Source organism: Terrapene carolina, unplaced genomic scaffold (genome assembly GCF_002925995.2).
Source record: "Terrapene carolina triunguis isolate 2854851 unplaced genomic scaffold, T_m_triunguis-2.0 Scaffold22, whole genome shotgun sequence".
Classification (NCBI taxonomy): Eukaryota; Metazoa; Chordata; order Testudines; family Emydidae; genus Terrapene; species Terrapene triunguis.
Genome location: NW_020664373.1, coordinates 20250568 through 20270969, shown reverse-complemented (window position 1 = coordinate 20270969; position 20402 = coordinate 20250568). Strand labels below are relative to the sequence as shown.

At 41.9% G+C, this 20402-nt stretch overlaps 1 protein-coding gene across 2 annotated transcripts in view; it reads left to right on the top strand.

The window, feature by feature from the left end:
- Positions 1-11368: 11368 nt before the first annotated feature.
- The window catches only part of LOC112107597 (TGF-beta-activated kinase 1 and MAP3K7-binding protein 3), a 77895-nt gene continuing 68861 nt past the window's right edge, over positions 11369-20402 (top strand). Inside the window, exon 1 of one of the 2 annotated variants that reach the window (XM_024201360.3) lies at positions 11369-11452. The gene's annotated coding sequence lies outside the window, so the exon portion shown is untranslated. Of the gene's footprint in view, positions 11453-11709; positions 11790-20402 lie in introns of those variants that run through there. The other variant, XM_024201362.2, reaches the window with a different exon arrangement.

Genomic DNA, 20402 nt, shown 5'->3' with positions numbered 1-20402 from the left:
GGAGGATAATGCTACGACAGGAACTGTTCGTGGGAGAACAGTGGCAGAGGGAAATGGAATCACCGGAAACATACATAACTTCAAATTTCTGTGTGGCTTAGTATTGTGGCATGACCTACTGTTTGAAATAATTGTTGTAAGCAAGAGATTCCAAGGTGTTGACCTTGTTATATCTGTAGCAATGGAACAACTGGACAAAGCAAAGTCATACCTACAGTCTTACCGGTCAGATGAGGGATTTCAAAATGTTCTGAAGAGTGCACAGAAGTTGGCAGAGGAACTTCACACTGAAGCTCTTTTCCTACCCATTCAAGAATACAAGAGTCACCGAAGAAGAAGACATTTTGATTACGAGGCATGGGATAATCCCATAAAAGACCCCAATCAACAATTCAAAGTTGAATTCTTTAACCAGGTGCTAGATTGTGCAATACAGTCAGTTGAACGTTTCATGCAGCTCAAGGAACACAGCTGTATGTTTGGGATGTTGTATGATATTCCAAAACTCCTCACTATACCTGAAGAAGACCTACACCAGCAATGCAGGGCACTAGACACAGTGTTGACATGGATGACATGCGTGATATTGATGCGAGTGATTTAGGTGATGAACTGAAAGCCCTTTCAAGATACATTTCAGCAGGATCAACTCCAAAGGCTGTTCTGGAATATATGTGCACAAATGAGATGACCACCCTCTTTCCAAATGCTTTTGTTGCTCTGCGCATACTTCTAACACTTCCTGTAACGGTTGCCAGTGGAGAACGCAGCTTCTCCAAGTTGAAGTTAATAAAAACACATCTACGCTCCACAATGACACAGGAGAGGCTGGTCGGCCTTACAACCATCTCAATAGAGCATGAGCTGGGCCAGACTGTGGACCTTCAGGAAGCAGTTCAAATATTTGCAACCAAAAAGGCACAGAAAGCACCACTTTGATTATCCAAACAGATAACAATGCCAGTGTTTACTATGCAGACAAGAAAAGTTACATTTGCTGTTCAGGCGTTTGAAAGTTAAGTGTTACTTAAAATTTTTGAACAAGGCATTTTAAGTTGTTAGTTCTCCTTTATTGGGGTAGGTAGCAGAGCAGTACCATGAGAGGAGTAGAATAGGGAGAAGGCAGAATTGAGACCTTTCAAAGTTTTGGCCCAAGCGAGGGGGCATGGGGGCGTCATTTGAGCTCCCACCTCAGGTGCCAAAATGTTGTGGGCCGGCCCTGAGGGTTATGTGTTGAAGGGAAGTGTAATGGGTTGTGCTCACCACTGTGGCACCTCCTGATGGTTGCTCAAGAATTAGCTCTGTCCATCAGCAGGGCACCCTTTTCTTGTGGTGTTTCACTTTCCGTCACTGCTTCTCCACCATCTCTGTTGTCTGTGGGGACCCACATCTCTCCCGGACCACGGCATCCTCTTCAGGGCACAGGTCCTCCAGGTCCTAAGCATTCTGCTCCCAAACCTGCAGTAGACCCACACTGGTTGCACCATACTTTAGGTCTTGTATGCCTGCTGGATGTGTAGGGGAGAGAGAGAAACGATGAGAAACATTTGGTCCTTAGCCAAATAATGTTCCTCTTTGTTTCTTGTGCAGCACCTTTCTACATGGCCAGAAAAGTTATATCTTATTTCCTGAAAGTACTCCAGTTAAGACTAGATTTGTAATGGCATTTCACTTATACAGCTCGTGTGTTTCTGTCTGAGATTTCTCTCCCCACCAAGCAGACATGATGCTACTGTATGTGATGTGCTGATCTGCTGGCTGCCTGTTTTCATGCTTGCATATTAAACTGGCCTTGTGCCTACTCCTAAGCTGTCTAGCCAGTTTGACTAGGACATAGATGGTAAGTAAGGATGAGTTTAGACAGGCAGTCAATACAACTCAGAAAATACTCTCTCTTTCAAATGCCTAAACTTTCACATCCATGAAAAATCTTCTGGATGGAAAAGCAGTGTCACCAAGAGAACAACTGAGCCACAGCTGAATCCCATTAAAGAAAAAAATAAAAATAATATACTGATACTGAGTGGATGGCAATCCATCAAAGTCACCTAAGATATGTGGTTAAGAACAGGGCATGTGATGTTCTTTCATGATAATTTACAAATATATAATACCTTTCATCCAAGAGGATTTCAAAAGGCTTTACCAATATATTTTTCACATTACAAATCCATCCATCTAGATACATCTGTTTAGTCATAAGTTGTTTAGCCAGTCTTACTAGGTCACAAGTGGTGAGATGGACATACACACAAATCATTTTTTCCCCCCACAGATGAAGTACAGCCACCTCTGAGGAAAGGTGGCACCTAGTTTTATAGTGCACAATAATACCACACAACAACATTAGAACAGGAACAGCAGAGTAACATTTCCAATTTAAATTATTGAAACTACAGGGAGAATTCAGATTGTCATTACGTGAGTTGGAAGGGCATTTGACCAGGACACCAAGGTCAATGAAAAGTGCAAAAGGGAAGTCTGTCAATCATATCCCACCAAAACCAAACATAAGTTTCATATAGGTCAAAGGCAAAATCTCCCATAACAAATCCTCAAGTCCACAAGTCCTTTTCCCATTGTTATTACAAATACCTGTGAGCCTGAGTATAAAATGCACTGAGACATAAGCAAGAAACATGTCTTTTTAGGTTTAGTGGTCCCTTTGAGAACATTGTGACTGCCAGTAGTTCAGACCTCTTCCATGCTACCCACCTTGCTCAGATAATCAGAAAATACTCTTTATGCCACCATGCTTCTTATTTTATAAGAATCGTTTTATAGTTTTATAATAGTTTCATTGTCTTGATTTGCCAATGTTTCAGCACAAGGTAGTGCTGGTGAATATGACTGTGACAAAATAGTGGCAATAATGCTAGTTAAAATCAGTAAAATAAACATGCCAGAATAACTAAGGTTTCAGTTTTTCATATGTTTTGGGGGGTATGTATTTGTCTGTGGAGGGGATATATTTCTATAATGCCACCACCCTTCAACATGTAATGCTAGAAATGTATAAGGAAGCAAAACCTCAAAAACTATAGACATAACGAAAAAAACTGTAATGGAGAAAATGGGGCCTGGAGCTTTTATAGGCTCTGCATTTTTTCCCTTCTGATACATGAATCAAAGCCCAATTAAAGGTGTATGCTTGCACCACCTTTGATGATCTTTGCAGTGTCTCTTTGGTAATCTATGTCAAAAGAATACCTTCAAAACCAGAGCATAGTGCTGTCAATGCTTATTGCCACCCTGGGAAAATTAGTTACAGACCTGAAGAATACCAAGGTAAATCTTGGAATCTTTCCAGTATATATATATTTGACATTGTATACTCCTTGGAGCTGAGGCACAACAGAGATATGGCAAAGATAATTAACAGTGGTGAATAATACCACTCATTTACTATGAAATGATATTATGTATTATATTGTGTATCCATCCGCAGGGCATATCAAATGCCAGTTGCTTTTGACTTTCAGTATGATGGATGGAGAAGAATCCTGTACAGGAACAAAACAAAAAAATTAGGGCCAGGGCAATCTTAAGAATCTCTTTCACTTTCTCACAGGTTTTCTTGGACCTCTCTACTTCTGTTGCTGTGTTTATTCTTCCATGATAGAACCTCTGTGATCTGCATTTTAAAAACAGAAACTCTTTAAGCCATGATCACTCCTAAACAAGAGAGAAGCTTTTTCTTCAGTTCCCTCAAAGTCACATAAGTTGAAATGAAAAAATAGTTAAGGCATCTGTCTTGGTTGTAATGCTCTTACTTCAAAAGGAAAAGAGGGATATAAACAAAAGTTAAGATTTGACGAAGTCTTTTAGGGGATTTCACTCAAACTTATTGTCTGAACGGTACCAAACACTGTCAGATATTAATAACCAGAAAACATCAAGGATATATTTAAAATGGAATTATAGTAATAGAAATGAATGCTTTTATGGAGCAGTCCAATAAGATTTAATATAGAATGATAAACTGGTCTGAGAATTTTAAAAGAAACTTATAGTAGAGATATAATATAATATAATTAATATGTAGGTTGGTTTAAAAATTCTATAGAAAGGATATTCTTTATTGAAAACTCTAGTACTATAGAGTTGTAACTAAAGGACCCTATTTAGCCCCCAGTCCTGCAAAATCTTGTGTGTGAGTGTATCCTATTTTAAGGCTAGGTCTACACTACCCGCCTGAATCGGCGGGTAGAAATCGACCTCTCGGGGATCGAATTATCGCGTCTCGTTGGGACGCGACAATCGATCCCCGAATCGTCGCTCTTACTCCACCAGCGGAGGTGGGAGTAAGCGCCATCTACGGGAAGCCGCGGAGGTCAATTTTGCCACCGTCCTTACAGCGGGGTAAGTCGGCTGCGATATGTCGAATTCAGCTACGCTATTCGCGTAGCTGAATTTGCGTATCTTAAATCGACCCCCCCCCTGTAGTGAAGACCTGCCCAATGGGGCTTCATGTAGGCACAAGGATCCACCTGTGTGCAGAATGTTGCAGGACGGGGTCTTACTTTTTGTAGGTTTCATCCCGATTCATTTTTTTTTTCATACAGATATGAAATGGTACCTTTTGACTCTAGAAATCTTCTCCATGTCTTTTTGAATGAGGCCTGCTTAATTTACAGAGGGGGAAAAAAGGTTTTACTTCTTTTCATTCAATAAAGTCAAAATAACCATGGAAAAGTAAGGTATATTCTGTTCTGCTTTTTGCATCATCAAATAAAACTGTGAGCCAAATTCCAGTGACAGAATCTTTATTACTAGTCATGATGTAATGGGCAGAAACAACTCACCTTGATTTCTCTGATTCCAGTTTCAGTTTGCCGTGCTCAGTTAGAAAATTAATCTTTTGATTTGTAAACTGAGCTAATTCAATATGTACTCCTGAGAACATTCTGCGCACAATATTTTAAAATTCTGCAAATTTTATTTGTCAAATAAATGTGGAGGCTCCAGCAAAGCATTGGGGAGCACATGCCACTGGCTGCACAGAAGTGGGAGATCACTGTGCAGCTTCCTCGGGAACACGGACTCAGTGGTGAGGCTGCACCTAACCTTGACACAGGGCAAGGACTGGGCCTGCCCCCAAAACACCCCAGGGCCCTGCCCCTCTGTGCCAGGTGCACCAGGTGGGGGCAAGCAGGCTCAGCAAGGCAGGATTCAAGAGTGGAGGGGTTAGAGTGGGAGGATCCAGATGTGGGTTGAGAGGGTTCTGTGTGGGGCAATCAGGGTGCGGGCAGCTCATTGGGGGACTGGGTATGGGGGGGATTTGGATGCACAGGGGCTTGTTGGGGGCTTCTGAGTGCAACGGTAATGAGACTCTACAGGGGGGTCCAGGTGAAGGTAATTGGGGCTCAGCAGTGTGGGGTCTGGGCGTGGGGGGCTCAGTGGGGGAGTCCAGATGCTAGGGGAGTGGAGCTCAGTGGGATGGGGATCCAGGGGCAGCTGGTTGGGGCTCAGTGGGGTGGGGATCCAGGTGCGGGTGGCTCGTTGGATTGGTCCTGGTGCAGGGGGAGTGGGGCTCATCGGGAGGGGGGTTCTGAGTGCAGAGGGGTGAGGCTCAGCGGGAGAGTCTGGGTATGATGGCATCTGGATGCATGGTGGTTCAGTGCATGGGGGAGCAGCTCCCTGTGCAGGGATCCCTCCCCCTGTAGCTGAGGACCAATGGGTGCAGAAAGCGGGGGGTGCAGAGTTTCCAGAACTTCCTGCAGCTGGGGGAGAAATCTGGGAGTCGGTTTGACCTGGCCCCAGATGCTGTGTAGAGGAAGAGGAAGTCCCGTCCTCCCCGGCCCAGCCGGGACTAGCAGTTGAACATGGCGCAGGGTAGGAGATACCAGCCCTGCCCCACAGTGCTTTACCTCTCTGCTAGCTGCCCTGGGCACCCGAAGCATACTGCTGGGAAGAGTCGCGTGACCGTTCTTGTGGCTTCCCTTTGCTTCCTCATCAGAAAGTCATTTTTCTGCAGGAGAGCAAAGCAATCTGCGGGGGACGTAAATTCTGCGCATGTGCAATGGCGCAGAATTTCCCCAGGAGTAAATACGGAAATCATTGAGAGAAAATAAAAATGGATTGGTATAATGTCATTTTTATCGAGTAACTTTTCTGACTGTAATTCTAAGACATGAACATGCATGAAATTGCTTTCTTCCAAAATAGGAAAATGGGTCTTTCAGACTGCTATTCAGTAAAAGGAAAGGGAAGCAGAACTAACTACATTTTTGTTCTGCTTAAAAATGAAGGGAATATGGAATTTAAATCCCAACCTTTAAAAGGCTGGTGATAATTACTGCCATAAGTAATAAACTCAAGGGTATTTTCATCTAGAAGGTATGGTTTACTATAACTAGATTTAACAGTGAATTCCATTCTCCTTTTAGTTACCTGTTTTAATATTAAGTATTGATGCATACTTTTTCAAAGTATAATATATTTTACTTTTTTAAACACACACACACACACACACTAACATATTTCAGACCATTGTTTAATGCACTAGCTTTTAAACAGCTGTTTGAGAAGAACTGGCTGGTGACACAATACCAGCTTTCCTTGTTTCCAGCTGCTAAATCACATTAAAAGAAGCTAAAATATATATTCAATGCTTTCCTAATATTACTTTTCCATGTAATCAATTGCTGTAGTTGCCACATGAATAGGAGAGGAAGTGGTCTGTGCACTGTTGCAGGGGGAGGAAGTGGATCAACAAGACAAACTTTCCTTTTAAGATGTGGTCCACACAGTGTGAACATGTCAGAACCCTTTGGCTAAGTGCCTGAGCAAGGCATGAACTCCTAATACCTAATCCTGGCTTTGTTGCTGATTCATTGTGGGACTAATTAACTTGCCTCTGTTTTAACAGGAACCTAAACCCCAGTGGCAGAAAGTGTGAGGCACTTGCCAGAGAAGCCAGAAGGATCAGTCCCTACCCTGTAGGGCTCACAGTCTAAGGACAAACAAGTGCTATGTATGGCTCTATATCAAGAGTAAGAAAAGCATGGGCTGATGCCCTTTAGAAATTAAGCCGTATCCTGTGTTTCTCGCACAAGTGTTCTTTATGTCTTTGGGCCCAGGTGGCCACCATGCACCCTGCAATAGCAGGAACCTCATTATGACTCTTTGCCTATGCAAACACTCTGGCCCCATTACAGCACACAACATAAGTAGGTGGACAAATATTATTACTACGGCTAGAGCCCCATGTTTTCCACAAATGCAAAATAACACTGTGACAGTGTATCCCATAAGGCTTTATGTGGGGGCTGTGCTTATAAACGTATGTATGATATAACTGGAATAGGGTTTTGCTACATATGCCATGTAACATATCTATGTAAAGGTTATGATCTACTGGTTATGTTCATCCTAGTTGTATGCAGGCACCATTCATGTGTTCAAAGTTATGTATACTTGCTTGATTTCTAAGTAAGCTTTGTGAGGCATTTGGTCACTTCTTTAGGAAGGAATTCGCAAGGTTAAGTACCCGATCAGGAAGCATTTGGGGAACAATGCAACTTGGAATGCTCCAATCCACATAAGAAATCTTCCTGGAGACATACAAGATACCATGTGGACAATGGCTTCTGCCTGTAAAGACTGAGTCATGCATGGACATGTGACTTGCCCAGGTGACTCCAGAACTCCATCTTGGAGCTGGACTTTGCATAGGAGTGAGGAGGGGGTCTCCACCCACAAGAGAAAGTCTATTTAAACCCGTGGGAGACCCCTCCATTTTGTCTTCAACTGGCTAAAGAAGGAGCCTCTCCACTACCCCCCTCCCCCGGATACTTGAAGGAAACTGGAACAAAGGACAGTAACTACAGGGGGTGTGAGTGATTGCTGGACCCAGGCTAAAAGGAGATTAGTCTGTAAAAGGGAGCATTCTGGAACTGGTGAGGATCTTATCTGTATTTAGTTTGATCAGACATAGATGTGCGCATTTTATTTTATTTTGCTTGGTGACTTACTTTGTTCTGTCTGTTACTATTTGGAACCACTTAAATCCTACTTTCTGTAATCTCACCCTCAGAGATGCTTCAGTAAGTTTTTCTCAGACTGGACACCTTCCAGGCCTGGGCACAATTCTTTCCCCTGGTACAGCTCTTGTTCCAGCTTAGGTGTTAGCTAGGGGCTTCTCCATGATGGCTCCTCTCTCTCTCTGTTCTCTTCCACCCCTTTATATATCTTTTGCATAAGGCGGGAACTCTTTGTCCCTCTGGGTTTTCACCCCCCCCTCACTGGAAAAGCACCAGGTTAAAGATGGATTCCAGTTCAGGTGACATGATCACATGTCACTGCAAGACTTCATTACTCACTTGCCAGCACACACATATACAGGAAGACTCACAGGTAAACACAGTCATCTGCAGACAATGGTCCTTGTTAATGGGAGTCATCAAGATTCCAAACCATCATTAATGGCCCACACTTTACATAATTACAATAGGCCCTCAGAGTTATGTTTTATATTTCTAGTTTTAGATACAAGAGTGGTACATTTCTACAAATAGGATGATCACACTCAGTAGATTATGAGCTTTATATCCCAATTACCTTACATTCACTTATATTTTTATAAAACCATATAGACTGCACAACGTCACAGAGCTAATTATGCAATAGCAACTGCAGCAGAGGGGAGGAAGGAGATTTAGGGATCTCGAATGTAATTCTCCATATTGGAATTTAGCCAGGACAGTGGGATGAACGCTCCAACTTGTCACGTCCAGGCTCAGTTCCTGCAACTCTGTATCTACGGGCGGAGCCACCCACGTAGAGAAAGCTCCAGTGGGACCAGATGCAGCAGCCTGGCTGCCTTGCAATATTAGTGGGAACTTCAGACAGTCCTGGGCCTAAACAGAAGAAAGTGAAGAGACTATATAAAAACATCAATGGGAAGAAAAATACAGCTGGGTAAAACCTGTCAGTAGCAATTCTGGTAAAACCTTTTGTACTTTGTGCTGCCATACATTCACTGATGAATTCAAATGAATTCATCAGGCATGGAAGCAAAACTTATAGGAGAAAAACATACAAATTAAAGGTCTGACAAATATTAGCAAATTCTTTGTCTTTTCAAACACTGAAAGAGACAGAATTGCAGAGTGTGAAATTGCAGCTGTTTACCACACAGTTAAACACAGCCTTAGTTGGAAGAGCATGGACTATGGCAATAAGCTTGCTAGCGAAATATTTTTGGGATTCCTACGTTAACAAATTGTCTTGTGGAAGAACCAAGGCAGGCCTATTAGTGACTAATGTTTTGGTCCCAAAGTCTGTGAGGAATTGTTTATGGGATTTATTGCCCTCACTACCAAAACAGCCTATGTATTTTGCAATAGCAACTGACCCTTCAAGTAAAGAGAACAGAAAGATGTTTCTGATGTGCTTGCAATACTTTACCATGTCACATGGTGTTCAGTCAAGTTGCTCAATTTTTATGAAGACTATGATGAATCTGCAAGAGGCATTCATTCTGTTATAAAGACCAGCCTAGATAAACACTAGCTTAACATTAATTGTATTACTGCATGCTCTGATAATGCAAATATGAACTATGGTAAACACAACTTGGTGTATCAGTTGTTATGTGCTGAAAATGATTGCATTGAGATGAACTTCTCTATACGCATAGCCAATCACTCACATTTGCAAGTATTGTGGGCTATCAATTGACACAAAAATGATTTTATTGAAAATTTACAACCATTTTTCTGTCCCTGCAAAGCTCAGAGAAGCATTCAGGATTTTTTCTTTGTTGAAATTGAATGGAAAGAAATATGGTGACATGTGAATACAAATTGGCTATCCCTTAACCCAGCAGTCAACTGACTTTTGAGAAACTGGCCAGCAATTGCAGCCAACTTCAAGTCACTAGGGGAGTCTTGCCCAGTAGCTTAAAAGAAAATGTTCACCAAAGATGGCGAGTATTCCTGCATTATGGACATTTACATATGTTTTTTTCACAATGTGGCTTGTGTCTTCAACTAAGTTGGAGGAATCAGAGTTATGCATTATTGATGTGTATACAGATGTCCCATGTTAAGATGAAGATGCTGAACCTAAAGAGGTCCTTTTTTTTAATTCAAAGCCAAACAACTGACGGCAAAACTACTACCACACCAAAAAGTGAAGGTAAAGCAAGACTTTATTAAGTTTTATGACTTTGCATTTGTACATTAATAATTGGTTCAGGGCCTCCTCTAACATCATTATGATGTTAGAAATTGGCCTCCATAAGAAGCTTTGTTTGCCAAATCTTGAGTTGTAACAGAAGCACTCAGAATGAAGGAAATCATTAACATGGATCAGCTCTATAAGGAATTCTGCAACAATCAAGATGCAATTGGAACATCAAAAAATGACCTTTCCAAACCTGGCAGTGAAAACAGAAAATGTGGAAAAAAAACATCTGAAAAACTTGTTCTAAAATTGTGCCATTTGCACTTAGCATACCAGGCTAAAACACAGTTGTAGAGAGGATTTCTTCCTTTAATGAGGTATAAATGGTCTAACAAATGGAATAGATACAGGATAGATTTAATTAAAAGCAAACTCAAAATTTGCATAAACTTCAGTTAGCCTGCAAAGATTTCATTTCCAGATCCACACACCAAGGCCCGAAGGTGCTGAGTGCAGCAGCAAGTGATGGTTCTGGCCAATGTAGGTGAGTGCAGGTTCTAATCAGCTCGGCCAATGTGGGCCTGCAGCTGGAGCGGGGCTGTGTGTATCACACCTAAGGGAAGGGAGTTGCCGACCCTTCCCCAGCATAAAATGAAAAAGGAAAAAAACAAAACAGCGAGACCCCCAGGCTCTGCAGGGCCCAAGGCGGGAACCGCAATTCCGCTGAGCAAGGCCTTAAAGCTGCTTCACTCGCACGTGATTTTTTCTGGCAGGGCTGCAACTAACACCCCCCGGCTGGCGCTGCGCTGCCCCAGGCCCCCTGCAGCCGCTGTCCCGCCGCGCAGGCAGGGCGCGTGCAGAACGCAGGGCCTCCTCCCGGCTTCTTAGCCCAAGGCTCTCAGCTCGCCACGCCGCACGCGCGCCCAGTCAGCCCCTGGCCCACCCCTCACATATTTAATTATCCCCGCCGCACGCCGCCGCTGGCCCTTTTCTCGTCAAGTCTCGCGATATCTGGGCCGGCGGCCAGCCGGCCTGGGCGGCGCCATGTTGGCGCCTGGGTAGAGCGGGCTGGGCCCCTCCCCTTGTCGCCAGGCCGGCGGCCCGGATCCCGGAAGCGCTTTACGGCCGCGCCCAGCGTTCCACAGCCCCCCCCCATCCCGCCCCCTCTTCTGAGCTCGCGCTGCCTGGAGACCAGTTCCCACCTCCGCGAGCGGACAGGGGGGACCCAGGAGGAGGGGGGCGTCCCGGGCAGCCCCCGCCCCTCCCCCGTGTAGAGCGAGGGGGAGCCGGGCATGCTGCCGCCGCCGCCCCCCAGCGCACGGTAAGGGGGGGCGGGGCGAGACTGTGTCGGTCGGGGGGTCCCGGGTGCGAAGGGGGGCGAGGGCATCGGTGCCTCGGGGCTGGCGCTTCGGGGGGGAACCGGGGGCTGGGCTGCGGTGACTGTTCCTTGTGGGCTCCGACCGGGGGGGGAACCCGCCGCTCCTCTGACGGGCTGGGGAGGGGGCGATGGGTGCGTGGTGCCCTCCCCCCCGGACAGCAAAACTTTGTCTCTGTGTGTTTGGAGGCGGTGTGGGGGTTGCCTGGTGATGCCGCGTGGGTCTGTGACCGGGAGGTGGCTTCTTGCGCGGGGCCACAACTATTGTCTGGCTGTTTCTGGTGTAAATCATTGCAGGTGGGAGAGTTGCCACCGCCTCCTTCCACCCTTCGGCATGCTGACTCTGCAGCCTGCTGCTGTTGTGGTTTTGCCTCTGCCATAGAAGAGGTAACTATGGCCTGGTTGTGCTCTGTCCGGCTAGACTTGAGCTCCTGTGTGTTGTGTTCTGTAATCAGTCAAACATATCAGAGACGCTAATTACGCCTAATATAGATGCTTTGCTGCTGTTTTGAAATTCCTGTTTGAGGGTGTGTTTACACTTCCTTCAGACATGACTTGTAATCCCATATCAGCTTTTCCCCCGTTTAAGATTTTTTTTTCCTTTTTTTGCTCCTGTTAAATATGCCCAAGAGTGACTGTGTTTTAAAGTTTCATAAAAGTACTGTACGGTTCCTTTATCTTTGGAAAAGTGGCATGGCCTAAATGTGCCAAGTTAAAAGGTGGTTCTTAATAAAGTAAAGCAAGACACTGTACTAATGTTTCTATAAGTCTACATAAAAGCAGCTATAAAGATTGTTAAATGATATTGTCAGTTAACATTGTTTGCTAATTGTCGTATATCCTATTTTAAACTGAGGAATCCTTTAAAACTGGTAGTTGCTTTTCTAATTATTACAGTAGGCTATGCAGTGAATGTTCGTTGCTGAAGCCTTGTCAGTATGATTTTCTACAATGACTTTTTCATTTTACATAAACATTAATAGGACAAATCTCACTGCTGATTTATCAACTATCAGTAGAGAATCTTTGTTTTTAGCTGGGGCATACAGTACTACAAGAAAAAAGTACGAATTGTCAATTGGTAGACTGGTAGCCTATAACTGGTATATATGAGCAGTTTATGTTTTGAGTATTTTTTAAATTAAACCCTCTTACAACGGAAAACATGCCTTTTTTTAAAAGGAGTTTATTTTGATAGTTAAACTACTGATTTTTTTTTCTACTTACAGTAGAATAACATAAAAAGCTTTCTTTTCCTAAGTAAAACTCCTGAAGTTTCTGTTTGCAAAGCTTCTATTCATTTTATAAAATATGGTAGAAAAACAGTGTTTGTATTCCATGTTTTAAGTATCTATATTATAAAGTGGAACTATGGCTTTTACTTGTAAAATAAAAATTCTCCCTCTCTTCTGTTCGTGTCATTTTATACTCTGCAGGTTAAGTTGTGAATTGAACTTGTGATTAGTGAGGTTGCAGGCATGGTGTACTACTATTCTGTCTGCTGTGCATTACCAAGGGATCCTTGCTGCCTTGTATAATAGTGGTGTGGCTTATAAGAAAAAATAACTATTGACTTGACTGAAGCTGTGTCGTTACTGCAGAATGAGAATGGCCACTGTGAAATGTCACGCTACCTAACTCAGGTGTTAGGCTATGTCTACACTACTGTGGTATGTCGACCTACGTTGCACAACTTCAGCTATGTGAATAACGTAGCTGGAGTCGACGTACCTTACGTTGAGTTACTGCGGGGTCTGCACTGTCCCGTCGACTTACCTTACTCTTCTCGTTGGGGGTAAAGTACAGGGGTCAACTGGAGAGCGATCTGCTGTCGATTTGGCAGGTCTTCACTAGACCTGCTAAATCAACCGCCGGTGGATCGATCTCAGTGTGTCGATCCTGGCTGTGGTGTAAATGTAGCCTTATTGTATTAACAGCTGAGAGTTGTGTTAGCTGGAGCCTATGCCCCTATCAAGCCAGTCAGCTTGAGTTAGTGTTTTTTTGTGTGGTTGGGACTTGAGTTAGGGGCAACACTCAATTTACAACTTAAGTTAACTCTGCAGTGAAGACAAGCCCTGAGACTATTGGTTTGCAAATAAGATGAAAAAGATGCTGAAGGAGCTCTTGAAGTAGGCGACATTGAAAAGTCTTGATAGCCTAAATTGTATAGCTAAAAGCGATTTTATCAAACTGGCACTTCGTCTTAGGTGTTGATAAACTTGTCCATGCTTATTGATCTAGAAAGTCTCCTAAAAAGCAGGTTTCTTAGTTTAGTTCAACTGTAACAAAACAACTTCATATTGGGGTATTTTATCACAGGTGGTCTTGGCAAAGATTTTTCAGTATCCAAGAAAAGTAGTGTATTATAATGGTAGACGGTATTGGAGAAATTATTAATCAAGACAGGTTCTGATATGTTTCTAGTTCAGGCTGTTAATTTTCTGAATATGATGCAGGACTTAATGGGTGAAGTTCTATAGCCTGTGTTATGCAGGAGGTCATATATAGGTAGTCATAATGGTCTCTCTCTTGGCCTAAAAATCTACCAATATTAAGTTGAAGCGTGCATAGAAAGTCATTTTATGCCTCCCTTGTTTTTTTTCAAGCCTAAAACACAGTTCTAATCTGAAAAGCAATTCCGTAAAAGTAGCAAGTAGTGTTTTGTTTGTCTGTGATTCTATATTATATTTTCTCAGTTTACAAATAACAGGTTTTTTTCCTAAGCAGAAACTTGTCTTGGAATCTGGCAAGATTCCTTTCTTGCTTTTTGCATTATCGTAGATAATAAAGATTCTGCAGGCCAAATGTTATTTTCAATATTGCCTCCTCTAACCCTGTAGCTTTAAGTGGACTTACTTAGGATGTAACGGAGTGCCATGATTTCAAGACAGCTGCCCCAGTCCTGCAAAGATTTACACTTGTATTTAACTTGAAGTAGGTTGAGTAGCCCCGTTATAGTCTGGCCTGCTGAAACTATATTAAGGTGGCGGGACACCATCCAGAAACAAACCAGTCAAGTTTTTGAGTCCTGTAGTGTATTATTAGGACTTGTCAATGTCACCTTATGTCCCCTTTGATATGGAAACACAATAAATAATAAACATGAACCCCCTAAAACCGTTTTTACTGAGCAAAAGTTCAGAATAAAACTTGTACTTGTAACCAGTACATCTCTAAGTTGGGTAACATTGAGGTTTTTTTTAAAAAAAAAATTTTTACTTTTACAGCAACAGGTCCATAACAGCCAACAATCAAACTACTAACTCAATGTTTTCTATGCTTAGTACATTTTTTTGAAATCTAAAGCTGGTAAGTTTTAGTGAATGTTCAAAACTAATGAGTATAATATAGTTCCAAATTTAATAAAATGTGGGTATGTTAAATGTGTTGTGTACACTTTCTGTAGTTGAGTCTAGTGACCTTTTTACTTTTAGAAACATCTTTCCAAAAATGTAAGATGACCTTTAATTAATATTAAGAATCTGGAATAATTTCTTGTTGTAGTTGAACCAGGTAATGTGTCCAGCTTTAATATATCAAGAAAGACATTGATTTTTGTCAAATAATCCAATAAAACATACATAATGGAGAATAAACCCTATGGAGAGGTTTCCTTTTTGTGTATCAGAGCCTCCATATTATTTTTTTCTTGGGCATCTTTTTGAACTTTTCATTGGGGGTAATGATACAAATGTACAAAACCAAAAATGTCTGCCAATGTTTGTGGTTTGCAGTTATATTTTCTCCCCCCTCCCCCCCTTTGGTGTGTGGAAGCCTCACAAAAACCAAACGGGCAAATTATACAGCGGAAGCAGTAAAGTTGCCTAGGACAGTGTAACCAAACTAATATTGAATGTTTATTTTCAGCAACAAACAGTAGCAAAAAATCAGAGGTTAGTGACTTTTTTTCAGTTGAAGGTGCCCTTTTAATGGCTGTGTAATACATATCTTCTGCATGCTCCACATTTTAAAAACAATATATATTTTGTGCTATCTTGTCTCCATAAGAATATGGGAAATGAGACTTTCTTGTGAAAGACTGATGATAACCGTTTTGCTGAGATTGCATACAAATAGATGACAAATGGCAATTCATGTGTGTGAGGGATTACAGCTAAATGAGGAGAGAGTTAGACAAAATAAAAATTCCTCTTGGAGGGTGGGGCAGAAATTTATTTCGACTGTCAGAAGTGCTTTCTCAAAATTATTTTCAGAACAAGATCCTCAAGAGATTCTACTGAACCTCAGATAATTTATTTAAAGCAGGTCTTGCAAAGGAGAGCAAATGCTGAAGATGCCAGCAATTGTCTGCAAATTTGTCACATACCTGTCCTAAATTGAACAAATTCTGGCCTGACATACATGCAGAAACCTCTGTGGTATTGAATGTCCTGTTCTGTCTGCTTATTCTTCATGAAGTAGATATCTTGGCTGTAGCCTCATTCTAGTATCAATAAATACTTAGAAGATCGGGTTCTGATGTTAACATTTTAATGCAGTGGCTCTCAGTCTTTCTAGAGTACTGTACCCCATTCAAGCGTCTGATTTGCCTTGCGTACCCCGAAGTTACACCTCACTTAAAAACTACTTGCTTGCAAAATCAGACATAAAAATACAAGTGTCACAGCACACTGTTACTGAAAAATTGCTTACTTTCTAATTTTTACTATATCATTATAAAATAAATCAATTGGAATATAAATATTGTACTTAATTTCAGTGTATAATATATAGAGCATTATAAGCAAGTGATTGCATGAAATTTTAGTTTGCACTGGATTTGCTAGTTCTTTTTATGTTGCCTGTTCTAAAACTAAGCATATATGTAGATGAGTTGATGTATCTCCCTGAAAGACTTCTGAGTACCCCCAAGTGTACATGTACTTCTGGTTGAGAATCACTGTTTAATGTCTACCAGGCACTTTGATTTCAGAAGTTTGCCATTGATGCAGCTTTCTTATTAGTGGGATGAAAAACTGAAAGAAATATGCTAAAGTTGAAGAATACATAGATATTCTGGATAAAGAAGAAATGTATGATGCTGGTATAGGTATTATAATCCAAAATTTTTGTAACACTGCATCTTTAGTGTTTTACCTTTCTTTTCCCCTTAATCTTTTTCCTTGATCCTGTCTCCTCTTGTACATATATTAGACCTGATAGATCCCACTACATATGTTTGTTCTTCAGTTTACTGAATGTTTTAATTGACCCAGATCCAACAGGTGAACGGACTTTTTCCAAAATTTAAAACAAGTTTTTAAAAATGATAGAATTAGTGCACTAAAGTTCAATTGCTTGCAAATATAATTTGCATAGTAAGTAGACTTCGTAAAATCATGTGTCAAGTTTTACCAAATAAGTTGATCCAACAAGCTGGGATTTTTTTTTATTTACCCCTATGTACTGTCTTACAATGACCAACATAACACTGTAATCATAGTTCAGTAGTTTGACAGTATAGTGTAAAAATGGAAGATTGGTTGTGTGGTTGGATGAGAAGATTCTTAGAGCACTTTATTAAAAACCTGAATTGTGATTTTTGTGGACTTCCTGAAGTCCACCCTAGAGATTGCTATCCATATTCTCAGTTGCTGTAGGGATTAGATGCCTGGGAAGTGGCAGTAGACCGTTGACAGGAAAGCGGCAAAAGAAATCAGACTTACTTTTCTTTTTATGAATGCAGTCCAGGAAAAAACATCTCTTGCAGCAATTTTTATATGCTTTCTATATTTTTTGCACTTCCCCTCCTGTTAAAATAAACACAAGTGCTTCAATCTGCCTATCTTTGTCTCTAATCCACTCTAAGTTTTTATTCTTCCTTTGCTTTGAATACCTTGTTTCCCACCCATTACATGTGTTTAGAGACATGTCCTAAAGACAGAGCTTTTATCAGTCCTGATAAAATGCTGTGAAAAAACTGGCTCACACTCCATTTGTTTTATTCTTTATTTACTTTTTTATAATATGTGATCCAGGAAAAAACATAAAAACTGTAAAATATGTGGATTTATGTTTTCATTATGCTAAGAAATATAAATCCCCAATAGTATGAACATGTATTAAAAAGAAACTTCTGGTCATTTCCCTTTTTTGTACGGTGGTTGTGATAAATGTGTTAGGTGAGTGGCAGACACCACGGATTTGGTCAACTTAATGTATCCTCTCTACACACATGCACATCATACATCATTTGAAGGCTTACTGTGTCTTCTTCAAGATAAGGTGTGATGTGGAGCAGTCAAATGGTGCCGTTATCATAGAAATAGGGATAACCAATGATACCATCAACACGTTAAAATGACCACTTTGGAATATTTGCATTCAAGACATAAAATTGGATTTCTTCGTGGCCTCAAAGCATCACAACAAGTGTCTGGTAAAACAAAATATGACAAGTTTGTACAGGTATCACTGAAATGTAATAGGGCTGGTGATATTTCTAGTCATCATTATTATCATAACTAGGGCCCTACCAAATTTATGACCATGAAAACCGCATCACAGACCGTGAAATCTGGTCTCTCCCCATGAAATCTGGTCTTTTGTGTGCTTTCACCCTATGCTATACAGATTTCATGGGGACCAGTATTTCTCAAATTGGGGTTCCTGACCCAAAAGGGTGTTGCAGGGGGGGTCACAAGGTTATTTTAGAAGGGTTGCGGTATTGCCACCCTTACTTCTACGCTCTGCCAGCAGCAACACAGAAGTAAGGGTGGCAATACCATACCATGCCACCCTTTACTTCTACGCTGCTGCCCTTGGAGTTGGGCGACCGGAGAATGGCGGCTGCTGACTGAGGGCCCAGCTCTGCAGGCAGCAGCGCAGAAGTAAGGATGTCAGTACCATGCTATGCCATCCTTACTTCTGCACTGGTGCTGACGGTGACTCTGCCTTCGGAGCTGGGCTCCCAGCAGGGTGGATTTGATTTAAATCAAATTGATTTCAATCATGATTTAAATCACTAGTCAGGAAGACTTGATTTAATCATGGATTTCTACATAAAAATGCATTCTTGTTGGTTGTTATAACCTTAATACATATTCTTCACAACTCAGATAGATGTAGGTTTCATTTTTAAGGGTACCCACTATACATTTTTAAAGTGATTTATTTTGAAAACTTGTCAGGTTAGTTTTACAGCTATATCAGAAAATGAATGATTGTTTGGTTATTTCATTTACCAAAGGTAATTGAAGCAGATAGTTCACCTCCCAATGACTTCATAAATATCTCCAATTCAACAGGTTAATCATTAATATTTGGAGGATTTTCTTGCCATGTTGTATTAGGAGGAGAACATCACCAGACAGACATTTAAATTATTTTATTTAACTAAAACAACAATATTATGTATTCTGGATTTTTTTTCTTCAACAGCAAACATATAATATTTTAACAAAACAAGCATATGAATTTTTGAATTTAGTTAAACATTCAAGTTTTTAAAATCAGGTTTGTTTTTGTTAAGATTATTTTTAACTAAAATAGTTAAATGAAATATTTAAAAAAAAAATTAATCGACATCATCAGCCAGGTCAACACGAGAAACTTAAAATATTGGCTTCTGCTGCTAACTCAGTTGTCTTCACCTTCATTTTCCTGTTCATAATCTGGAAAAGAAAAACAAGCTTTCCTGCTTTTTCAGGTCCCAAACAATTTCTGAATTTGGAATGAATTAGTCCAAAGGAAGAAAATATTCTTTCTACGCCGGCAGAAGAAGCTATTGCTATTAAAAGTGAGATGATCACTTCAACAGTCTCTGAATCCAAGGCTATGTCTACACTACAGAATTAGGTCGGATTTATAGAAGCCGGTTTTATAGAAACCGGTTGTATGCAGCCGATTGTGTGTCCCCACCTAAAATGCTCTAAGTGCATGAAGTCGGCGGACCGCGTCCACAGTACCGAGGCTAGCGTCGACTTCCGGCGCATTGCACTATGGTACCTATCCCACAGTTCCCGGAGCCTCCGGCGCCCATTGGAATTATGGGTTGAGATCGCAATGCCCGGATGATGCAAAGCAGTGCCGCGAGGGGTTCTGGGTACATTGCGTCAGGCCCCTCCCCCGCCGTCACAGCAACGGCAGACAATAGATTCGCGCCTTTTTACCTGGGTTACCTGTGCAGACAACATACCACGCCAAGCATTGAGCCCGCTCAGCTCAGCTCACCGTCACCATATCTCTTCCGGGTGCCGGCAAACGTGGGACTGCATTGCTAAACAGCAGCAGCAGCTTACTGCCTTTTGGCGGTAGACGGTGCAGCATGACTGGTAGCCTTCATTGGCGATCTGGGTGCAGGCAGCCGTGGGGCTGGCAGCCGTAGGGCTGCATTGCACCAGCCCCTTGCCTTTTGGTAGAAGATGGTATATTACGACTGGTAACCGTCGTCATCGTACTGCAGTGGCTGTCGATCATGGGCACCCGGGCAGACAATGATGGTTATCAGTCGTAGTATGCTATTTTCTGCCAAGTGCCCAATATTGTCTGCTAAGCACCCAGAAGAGGCCGAGGGCTATCTGGGTGCTGGCAGACATGGGGCTGGCAGCCGTGGGGCTGCATTGCACCAGCCCCCTTGCCTTGATGATGATGGTTATCAGACGTATTATGCGCAGGATGGGGCAACATTGCTACACAGCAGCAACCCCTTGCCTTTTGGGCAGTAGATAGTATATTACGACTGGTATCCATCGTTGTCATACTGGGTATCAGATCGTGCAATAGACCTGAAGGCTAACTGCCAAGCGCCCAGTATTTGCTGCCAAGCACCCAGAAAATGCCAAGGGCTATCAGTCATGCTGCACCGTCGTCTTAAGATGTAAAAAATAGATTTATTCTGTATTCATTTGCTTCCCCCCCTTCCTCCTGCTAAACCCAGGCTTTTGAGTTCAATCTT